The following is an 11,129-nucleotide window of genomic DNA, read 5'->3' as shown; positions in this document are numbered from 1 at the left end:
ACAGCAGAAAGAGGTGCTGGTACATCTTGAGAACCCAAAGAGAGGGAGATAATTCCTAGTAGAAATAAATCACTTGTATGTCTTTCCTCTGTCCTATAGCCTGTGTCTCATGCATCAGATGCACTGTCAGATTCCTTCTGTTTCTTCACATTCTGTCTACAGCAGATGCTTCTCTCACAACAGCTAGACAAGAGAATTGCAGGGATCAGAGAATGCAGAACTTTCTCCTGTCCTCAAGGCCTTGAAAAATTTCAGATTAGATCTACACAGGAAAGGAAAATGAGGTGGGAGAGAGAAAGAGGAAGAGAAAGAAGAGGAGAAATAGAACCAGGAAAGTCTGTGGTGGGAAGAATCATGTCAAGAGATATACCAAGAGATATGCAAGAAAGGAAAGGAGAGTTACAGCCTGATTAAGAAGCAGACTTTTTCAGCAGATTCAGTGGTGGCACACTGAGCACAGGAACAAGAAAGCCACAATGCGGATAGAGGCAAGACAGATTTTTTTCTCCTAGGAGCACCAACATGTGCCAGATCTAGTTGCATTATCCATTCAACCAAGGTCAAAAATACAAGACCATACTAATTTTCTTCTCAGAAAGAGTGGTTAGGCATTGGAATGGGTTGCCCAGGGAGGTGGTGGAGTCACCATCCCTGGGCGTGTTCAAGGAAAGTTTGGACCTGGTGCTTAGGGACATGGTTTAGTGGGTGACATTGGTGGTAGGGTGATGGTTGGACCAGACGATCTAGAAGGTCTCTTCCAACCTTAATGATTCCATTTCATAATAGACACTTTGTCTCTGCAGGTTTGATATCTGTCATAGACAATGTCAAAGCAGTCAGCATAACACAGTTGGGCTGCAGTAGAAGAAATGCTACATAGCTGATACCTGCAGAATTGCTTTGGCCTATCCTGATTCCCAGAAAAGCTGTAAGATCACAAATCCTGCTCCAATCTGTTAATGTCCAACAAAACTTTTCTATCCCTTTACATGACACATGGGAAGGAAATCCTGACCCCAGGGGACTGCTTGCCTGGGAAACCAAGGTCTGATGCTGAGCACCATGGATGGGATTTGACTTTTTACCATTGAAAACTGTGTCTTTCATGCAAGAAGATTCAAAATGTTCCCATTTTTTGGACATTAACTTGTAGAGATTCCATCTACCTGGATTGTGCCATTGTGCCTGCTGAGCTAGAATATATGGGCTGTTCCTGTTCATGGGCTACAGCCTTTCTGATTAGGGCATGACAGCAGTCACTCTGCTCTCATTCTTCCATGGTGTCCTAAACTGACTCTGAAAATGACACAACCCCCCGTTTCCTGATCTTTCTGCACACTAAAAAGAATTCCTAGAGCTCAGCCCAATGGGCTTGTCTTGAACTATGGCTTTAAGGCTCATTTGAGATTCATGTGGTTAGGGTTTATATGTGGGAAAATGCATTTTCTCACCCCCACATGCATTCTATGCTCACATATAATCGAAATCATCCATAAAAGGTCTTCAAAATAATCATTATACTGGTCAAAAATGTAAGGCAGTCATGCAAAATTTACTCATCCACACTGGTTCTGTGAGTCACCTTTTTCTTTTTTTAACTAGTAAGTAAAGTAGTATTTGTCGTCATCATTCACAGAAGAAGGGATGAATAGAGTTTCTGTGACTGTGAGCAATGTCCTCCTTCAGTGCTACTTTTTTCATGACAGTTCTACAAGCCTAAAGTCAAAGTATTTCATTCTGATCTTATCTTATTGGGCTTTCTAAAAATCTGGGTGCTTGCTAGAGATGAAGAAAACACAGTGCAAACACAAAACCTCATAATTTAATTTATCGGCAGTTTTACTTTTCAGGATTTAAACAAATTGTGATGATAGACAGATATACTTGTAATTCTCTGTGCGTTACTAACTTCCACTTCCAAATGTTTCTTCTTATGACTGTGGCAAATTTTTATCCCCCATACGGGTGGAAAGGCTGACCTGAAAACCCCATTTAGATCCAAGACTAACCAAAAAGTGAAGATATATTTTGACCATAAACACAAGTTTTCCTGAACAGTGAATCTGTTGTCAAAGTGATGTTGCTCTTCACAGTGTATCCAACTGTTAATACACAAATCCTAGCACTCCTTTTAGCAGCAGCAGACATGCTGGTAACAACCCAAGCTTAAAACTCTTCTGGCATATTTGGAAAGGTGTAGTGAAGTTAGAAATAGTTTCTGTATTCCCGAAGCTGAGACTGATAAACCAGGTCAGGTTATAGGACTCCCTTCAGATAAAGTAATTGTTAATCATTTTCAGGGCACTCATAAGCAAGGAGCAACTTGTTTCCCATTTTCTCAGTCCTTTTCATTATACAGACCAGGCCTCTTGACAATATCTGAAGCATTGCCAAAAGTGATTTTTATTATCTTAGCTAACCTGAGCAAGAACTTACAGATGCTGGATGCAGTTTACATCCTCCTTAACTGTGCCATTGAGTATGCTCACTTGGAATTGTAAATGGAGCCTCCTCAGGATTACTCAAAAAGAATTTGTCCAGAGTATAGCAAACAGCTGTCCTCTGCGTCACTAGTTTTAAGGAAAGACCAACACATACTTAATTATTTTATTTTTTTTTTTTTTATGCAACAGTTTCCACCTGTGCTTGTAAAGGTTTCTGGCAAATATTTTACCAATAAACTATTTTTTTTTCCAGTGACAATAATTTTTCAAGTCTTTTTTTTTTTGTTTGTCGGTGTCATTGTTGGAAATATAGCAAATTCAGGTTCAAAGCACTCAGTATCTCTTAAATACTGTACATAAAAGCAACACAAATTGTAATTTAATTTGAGACCCACACTAATTTTTCAATGCAGTACAGCATTAAGTTGCTCTTGAGTAGATCATTTCAGTAGTGTATGAATATGATATTCATATATGTATGATATACATACAAATATTCATGAAAATATGAATATCTTCAGGTTATTTATCATTGTATTTTTATTCATTGAGTTTAGTCCCCACAATGGCAGACACTGTACCATGTAATCCCTTCCTCACTCTCTTGCTACAGACTTTGCCAGAATTAGAATCCTCCAATAAGAATTCTCATCTGTACTTTTACCAATCTTCATCTCAAAACTTACTGCATTTGCAGGCTTAATTATTCGAGAGGCTTAGTTCAGAAACTTACTGTATTCTTAATTTCCAGCCTAACTATATTTATGATCATTTTCATAATGTCTCTTCCCCTTCACTGAGATTTACCAGTTCCTCCCCAATATAGTTCTAGCCAGTAAGTTTTCATAACTTTTTTTTATTATTATTATTTTTATTTTTTATTACTGTGGAGTTGGATCACAGGGAAACTGAGCACTCTGGAATACTGCAGCAGAGTGGATAATGACATCTTTCTTTTTGTCTGTGTGACTTGGAATTGAAAAAACTGAAACTTCAAACTCTGGCCCATTCCGTACATTTCCTGGTAACAACAGCAGATACGGGCCATTTGTGAACAGCTCAGACCTTTGGACGCCACTTACACACACAAGACCTGTTCCAAAATCCAGTATAGTCAATAGAAAGACTTCTGGTTGACTTCCATTCTCTCTGGACCAGGAGTATTTCATTGGTCTAGAACATACATGCTGTCTTTTGCTGCTTTTTCTCCACGTAGTAGCACATACGTATTGCCCCTGCAAATCTTTTCCAATTATTGGTCCAAAATAAAGACCCAAGTGTTTTACCATAAAGTTTCCTTCTTCATAGCAATTGCAAGTCACCACACCCAAAATGGCAAACCAGTGAGTTGCAAAAGTTCAATAATAAAAATAATACAGTATCTATAATGTGGGGAAAAAAAAAAAAAAAAAAAAACACTTTGAAATAAGATTCCTATTATGAAGTGCACAGGAATTTCTGAGCCTGGTAGAACTGGACAAACACATTTTGTAAAGTGGAAATCCTGGAACAAAATCAGTAGACCCTCCTGTAAGACAAAATTCTGTGCATGTTGTGTGTGTGTGCAAATTATTTAAATTCTGGATGTGCTGGCCCCACCAGTCTGGCACTGCTGTGCTTGACCTGGACAAGCTCTGTCTAACCTTACCATGCTTCACAGGCAGCTTTACAGCCCAGACTGATTTCCAAATTTCCCTCCTTGGATTGGCCCTGAACAGTTTTACTTTGGATGTGCATCCTTTAGCAGTTCACTGAGGTGACTTACTACAGTGCTTTCATGCAAGTAAGGCCAAGACATTCTTCAAGAAGGTTCAGAGACACAAATCCATCTAAACAAATTAGGGAAAAGGTGCAGTGTGTAATAACATCTGAGCTGCCAACTGATATCCATACAAATGTGAAAATCCTCCAGGGATAAGAATGCTCTAAGTCCTTCTCTAGCCCAAGGTGGTGCCGTGGAAACAGCCAATTTATTTTGCCCTTCATACTATGGTCCTGCTACTGGGTTTGAAGGTAGAGCAATGTCTTTCAGAAGATGAATTTCCAAAGCATATAATCTGAAGTAGCACCTCCAAATTATATTCTATATAAACCATTCAGAATTGCAATGAAATTGTTCATCATAAATCTGAACACATTTTAAAGTCTGAGCTTTTGGGGGATGTAAGAACTAGACAGGCAAATATAAGAACAGCCCAAGTTCTCAACTTGCAACATTTATTCCAGTGTAACACTGGATTACGGTCAAGCAGGATTATGATGTCAGAGCAGAAAGATTAAGATGATAAATAAGACATCGAAAGAAAAGATATCTATAGATATTAAAGATAAGATTTGGTTTTGTTTTCAAAAATATTCCTTGGGAACATTACACTCTGCAAGAACATTCTGTACTGTCATGAGCAAACAAAAAGCAATGGGAAAGACCAATAAGATCACTTTCAACTACATAAATAAAATTGTCTCTAGGCATGACATCACAGCCCCTAAAGGCCTTCAGTGTTAGGGTTTCATTCTGTTTTCAGAGCATCATGAGTATTATTTTTAGACTTGGCACCTTGAATAACATGAGGGTGGTGGGGAAGAATGAAAACAAGGAAACAAAATGTTCCTATATTGATCAAAGATCTGAAGGCAGTTTTTCCCACCATCTGACACAAAGTATTTCAGCACTTTTCCTGAAGAGCAGCATAGCTAGAAATAGCTATAGGGCATGGATAGTCCTCTTGGCAGTGATGTAAACTGTTGGTTTATCTCCTGAATGATCAGACGCTTTTGTTTGTTGTCAGTGCACTTATGTGGCAAAATAAATGAATCCCATTTAGATAAAGACATGTGATTATTTCCTCCCTGAAGCTTTGTGATAAATCCTGGCAATAAACCAAGCTCTGACTGAAAGGCCTGAATCTACTTCTACAGAAAGAACAGTTGAGAGAGAATGTCAAAATAGTATGTTGCATTTGACCAAAAGTCTGCCACAGAGTGACAAACCACTGAAAGGTAGTGGCCAGTGATCTCCACCAGATCATTACCATACAGAGGATGCTCCTCTAACAAACATCTCTTTTAAGGGCTGAGAAGGTTCCCATTGTGGTTGGTAACTGGTGTTCCAGCTATTCGCTGGGTCCATGCCACAGAGCTTTCACTGGATGGCAACTAATGGTTTATTTAAAAGCAGAACATTTCAGTGAGTTAGTGTTGGTGCTCCATTACTTTTAGTCCCTTATAATGAAGCAGGAGATCAATGGGGGACAGAAAGACATGTATTCACTCCTGCCTCTCTTTTATAGCTTAAAAGAAGGTCTGCAAAGATCTCACGTCCCCGAAGTGCCCCTCCAAGCTGGCTACAAATCTTTATTCTGCAAGGTGATGGGAACAGGTTAAGAGCAGGAGTTAGATAAGCATAGTCAGAAAACAGCTATTTTATGATCTCCTCCTTCCATTGCCTTTTATCAGTCCTAGGATGTCTCTTGTTCAAAATGATTTTCTACAATATTAATTCCCTTAATTCTACCCATGTACTAAAAACAAAACTGTTCTGGTCCAAATTCAGATATGCCTGGATCAATTCAGAACTGCATCTTTTCATATCATGGTACTAGCTGAACTCTGACATAAAACAAAACTCAGTTGCATGTAGGATCAGAACAATAAAGTGCTAGATGACCTGGGTGGGTCATCAATTATGCAGGTTCTGAAACACCACTGAGCATCAGAGATGCTCAGAGCCACCTCTGCACAGATCAGGCTCCCAGCTTGTTTCAAAACTGTGGTCGTTAGTATTCTGTCATTTGCTTACGTAAAAACTTTGTCATCTCTAAAGGCTCACCTCTGAAAATAAGCCTCTATTTTAAATGTTTTGACAGTTACTGCATTAAATTACATGACTCATGTCACAATACTTGGAAACTTTCTTTGCTAATGGAGGATGTTCAACATTTCTTTGAGATAAATTTGCAGTGGGAGCTGCGGGGGAAGGCTAGACTGGAAAGACTTCAAGATCTGAGGAGATCATAAAATACTGCTAATAACAGATTCATGCTTTATCTGAACAACTATTTTAACAGCATGAGAAAGTGTACCAGAGATTCAAATTACATCAGTGTTATTATGCTTGCCCAAGTGTTTTACATGAGGAAACAATCTACCTTGCATTACAAGAATTAGTGAAGAGCCAATTGCTGAATCACAGAATCACAGAATAGTTGAGTTTGGAAGAGACCTCTCAAGTTTATCATGTCCTCTGCTCAACCTATCTGGGTAAACTACATTAGGTGACCCTGATTTAGCAGGAGGTTGGACAAGATGACACCAGCAGATCACTGAAAAGGACAAAGTCTTCCTGAAAACTGGTAATGTGATCTTGCTTTTTGCCCTGTTCTCTCCTCTCACAATCCTGATCTCCATTATCTCATGGTCACTGCAGCTAAGGCTGCCTTTGACTTTTATAACCTCCATAAGCCCTTCCTTGTTCATAAGCATGAGGTCCAGTACAGGATCTGTACTTGATGGCTCCTCTATCACTTGTAACAGGAAGTTGTCATTGATGCTGTCTAGGATCCTCTTGATTTACTGATGTCCTGCTGTGTTGACTTTCCAGCAGATATTTCAGTGATTAAAGTCCCCAAGAGGACAAGGGCCTATGAACACAAGGCTATTTCTAGATGTCTGTGTAAGACTTTAACTTCAGTCAGGCAGCCTGTAGCAGACATCCACTGCAATGTCACATGCACTGTCATGTGCTCTTTGAACCTTACCCATAAGTCCTCCGTTAGGCTATTGTCCATCCCCAGGTAGAACTCCATGCTGCTGCCCCGCATAATCACAGGATCACAGAATCACAGAATTTCTAGGTTGGAAGAGACCTCAAGAACATCGAGTCCAACCTCTGACCTAACACTAACAAGTCCTCCACTAAACCTAAAGAACACTAAACACTAAAGAACAACACCTCCTCCTCAGCTTCCTGGAATGTCCTTCCTAAAGAGCCTGCATCTGTACATTGAACAACTTCAGTTATGCAAGCTATCTCACCACATCTCCATGATCCCAAGATCATAGCTCTGCATCTCCATACCGATCTCAAATTTCTCATGTTTATTCCCTCTACTATGTATTAGTGTAAAGGTACTTCAGAGAGGCACCTCAGCATGGTGATTTCCCTGAATGTGTTTGGGAAGTTCCCAATACGGGTAGCCTAGTTTATATGCTGATCCTTGTGGTGACCCTTCTTAAATCCATTAATGTATTTTTGCTTAGAAGTCTTTGCAGCGTACACATACTTCAGCAAAATGGCTCTAAAATTTGCACCATTTTTCAATATCTGTCAAGTTCTGATTGGACAGGAAGAAATTAAAAAAAAATAAGTGCTGTTTCAGTGTAAGAGAAACCACATAGGTAATTTTATTATTATTATTGTTATTATTTATTATTGTCCATCTAGTTACATTTCATTTAAATATATATAATGACAGAGAGACTTCTATGAATTACACAACTAGAATCATAGAAAAGTAGAATCATCAAGGTTGGAAAAGACCTTAATTTCATTTTTACTCATCATTTATTAAAATATTTATGCTTTTATACATCTTAAAGCATATGCTTCTATTCAGTGACAAACATTTTTGGCACAAAATTTCCTTTGTGTGTCCAACCAATTAGGACAGATGGATGGACATTTTTTGTATGTAAGAGATAACTCTTTTCAATGTTCTCCTTGTAGTGTTTTCTAGGTTCTACCTTAAAAAAAAAATAACCCACAAGGAAATTATTCTACATTTTACTTTTATACAGCAGTAATAGCATACTTAAGACATTCAAATTCACCCATCTAAGGATGGCCACCCATCCTCAATAAGGAATGAGATTCCATGACACAAAACATAACCTAGATATGAGAAACACTGAACCACCCATCATGGAGCATCCACAATGTAGTCTTCTAAATGGCCCGGTTGGCTAACCAGGGAGGGAAAAAAAAAAATAACAAAAGACTTCATACTTTGCTCAAAACTGTCTACCTTTCTCTAGGTACCTACTGCTTTCTCATAGAAAGCACTGGACTGCTTAGAAGTATGGATTCACAACAAACTTCAGTGGCTGAAGTTTTTTCCTATGCTACATTTAGACATTACAGTTGTCTGGGCAATGCTATCCCACTGCCTCTCTTGAGCTACCACCTAGACACAATTCCACCCTCTCACTTGGCCTCTAGTTTATGTACTTTGAGTGCCAAAGACACTTGCTAGCACTTTTTCTCCGAGTTTCCAGACTTCAGTGAAAGTTTGTGTTCACTGAAAGTCAGACAATGAAAGTCAAATATTCATGTTCACTGAAGTCAGACAATGGGTTCTTACATACTAGACATTTTTGAAAATGCGACCATTTCATTTAGAGTAAGGCTGCATAACCCCTTCATGACAGACACATGCATTGGAAGATGGGTTGTAACAAGCCAATTCCATACGAGGAGCTATGTAGATATGCTATCTTGGCATTCAGCCTCAGTAAAAATGCAGTCTCAGCAGAGCTGAGCATGCATCAGCACCAAGACATCATGGCTAACCAACCTCCTTTAAAAAGCTGTTTCACAGCTGAACCCAAAGTGTAACTTGACACAGTGCCTAAACAGAAGTTGAAGTTTCTGGGGAAAAAAAAAAAAAAAAAAAAAAAAAAAAAAAAAAAAGACCTAACTCAGAATACTGAGACCTATTGACAATTTGGACGTAATTCATGAAATTCAATACTTCTCCATTTCCAAAGACTTTATTAAAGGCAAAACCCTATTGGTTTGGAAAGAACTGGTTCTTCCTCTGGTGGATTTTCCACCACACAGAGATGTGGCTTTTCAAACAGCACAATGCTCAATGCTGCTAATATTACAGGATGACCATAGTCCAATGCAATGTGCCAAAAGACTACATACTAAGAAAATGAGAAATGTTCCTTGTAGGTTTTGGCTGCCAAAGATGAATTGATTCATGTAGATTTATAAATATGTATAATTTTGCAACATTTTTTGCAAATGATGAGCCAGGGGAAATAATAGCAAGAATAAAATCAGATTTAGCAGATAAAGCTGGATGAACTTTAATTTGGAACAAAATATAATGCTCTAATTTGGATTACAGTTAGAACTTCCCAGTTGTTGTATCTGGGGCCATTCTTCAGACTGGAAAATCAAAATAGATAAAAAACATAAAATACATATCATGTCAAGGCATTATCAAGACATTATAGTGAATATACATGTATATCTTATGAATCACAAAACGTATTTTATCATGGTGTATCTCATTCTATTGATTCTGTTTACACAGAATGCAAAATGTGGATTAAAAAAAAAAAAAAGCCATTCTGTGTAGGACATAGAAGTTGTTTTGATCTTCTTGGATTCTGAAAGTTCAATTGACTGGGCTGTCTTAACTGAACATGTAGTATAGCATCAAAGTATCCCAAGAGCAATCCTTCATACTGAACAATATTTTTATGATATCTTTGGTGTTGTGAGTCACCATAACGATGTGCTATATACACACATTTGTGAAAAAACAGAATGCATGCAGAAAGTCTAATAAAGCCCATTAACAAGTAATATAAATAAGGCAGTTCTATCTTCCTGAGCCCTTCTAGGTAAGATCACCAGCTAGATCTGAAAATAAACTGCCTTTGCATATGCCCATCCATACACTTTTTCAGTCTAAAATCTCTAACTTCAGATTGAACTCTACTTCATTTTACAAGGCTATCTTGAAAGCACTTCTAAGAAGGGGCAGATAATATTTTTCATTGAAAAATCATGAACTCTTGATCTACTCAGGGTATAAGGGGTCAGCCTCTTCAGGCAGATAACTAGTCGTAGGACTAGAGGGAATGGCCTCGTTGTCCCAAGGGAGATTTCAGTTGGAAATTAGGAGAAACTTATTCTCAGAAAGAATAGTCAGGCATTTGAATGGGTTGACCAGGGAGGTGATGGCATCACCGTCCTTGGGGGTGATAAAGGAAAGGTTGGGTGTGGTTCTTAGGGACATGGTTTAGTGGGTGACTTTGGTAGTAGGGTGATGATTGGACCAGATAATCTTGAAGGTCTTTTCCAACTATAATGATTTGATGATTCTACTCAAATATGAATGATTAATTAATTTATTAAAAATGCACAATGCTATTATGCAGAAAACATGAAAAGCTGTTTTTGTGATATCTAGCCATGTATGTCTTACATGTACGTAACACTACTATATGTCAATACTACTGTATGTCATATATAACACTACACATTCATCTTTAAAGTGACATAGAATGAATCCAAAATATGAATGGATTTTTTTTATTTAAGGCAAAATTTAAAATTGTAAGTCAAAAGTCTGAGTAAAGCAGCTAGACAGAAGTTGAGACATATTATAGATGAACTGAGTCAGAGTTACACAACTGAATGAATTCTGTCATGCAGCATTGTCAGAGAAAACCTTTATTTTTGGAAATCTGTAAGATTGCCTTTGACACAGCCAGTGCTTGTTTGAAAGATTATTGCCTGTGTCTCATTTTAGTGTCTTTCCATCTAAATTCCTAAGAGAATTGCCTAAAATATCTATTTATGAATAGCTGGTTGTAGCTCATATTCATTCTCCATTTTTATTTCCTATTTCTGTATACTGGTGCATAAAACAGGGTGCAACAATTTTT

The sequence above is a fragment of the Anas platyrhynchos genome, chromosome 3 (assembly GCF_047663525.1).
Source record: "Anas platyrhynchos isolate ZD024472 breed Pekin duck chromosome 3, IASCAAS_PekinDuck_T2T, whole genome shotgun sequence".
In the NCBI taxonomy this organism is placed as follows: Eukaryota; Metazoa; Chordata; class Aves; order Anseriformes; family Anatidae; genus Anas; species Anas platyrhynchos.
Note: the sequence above shows the minus strand (reverse complement) of the source record.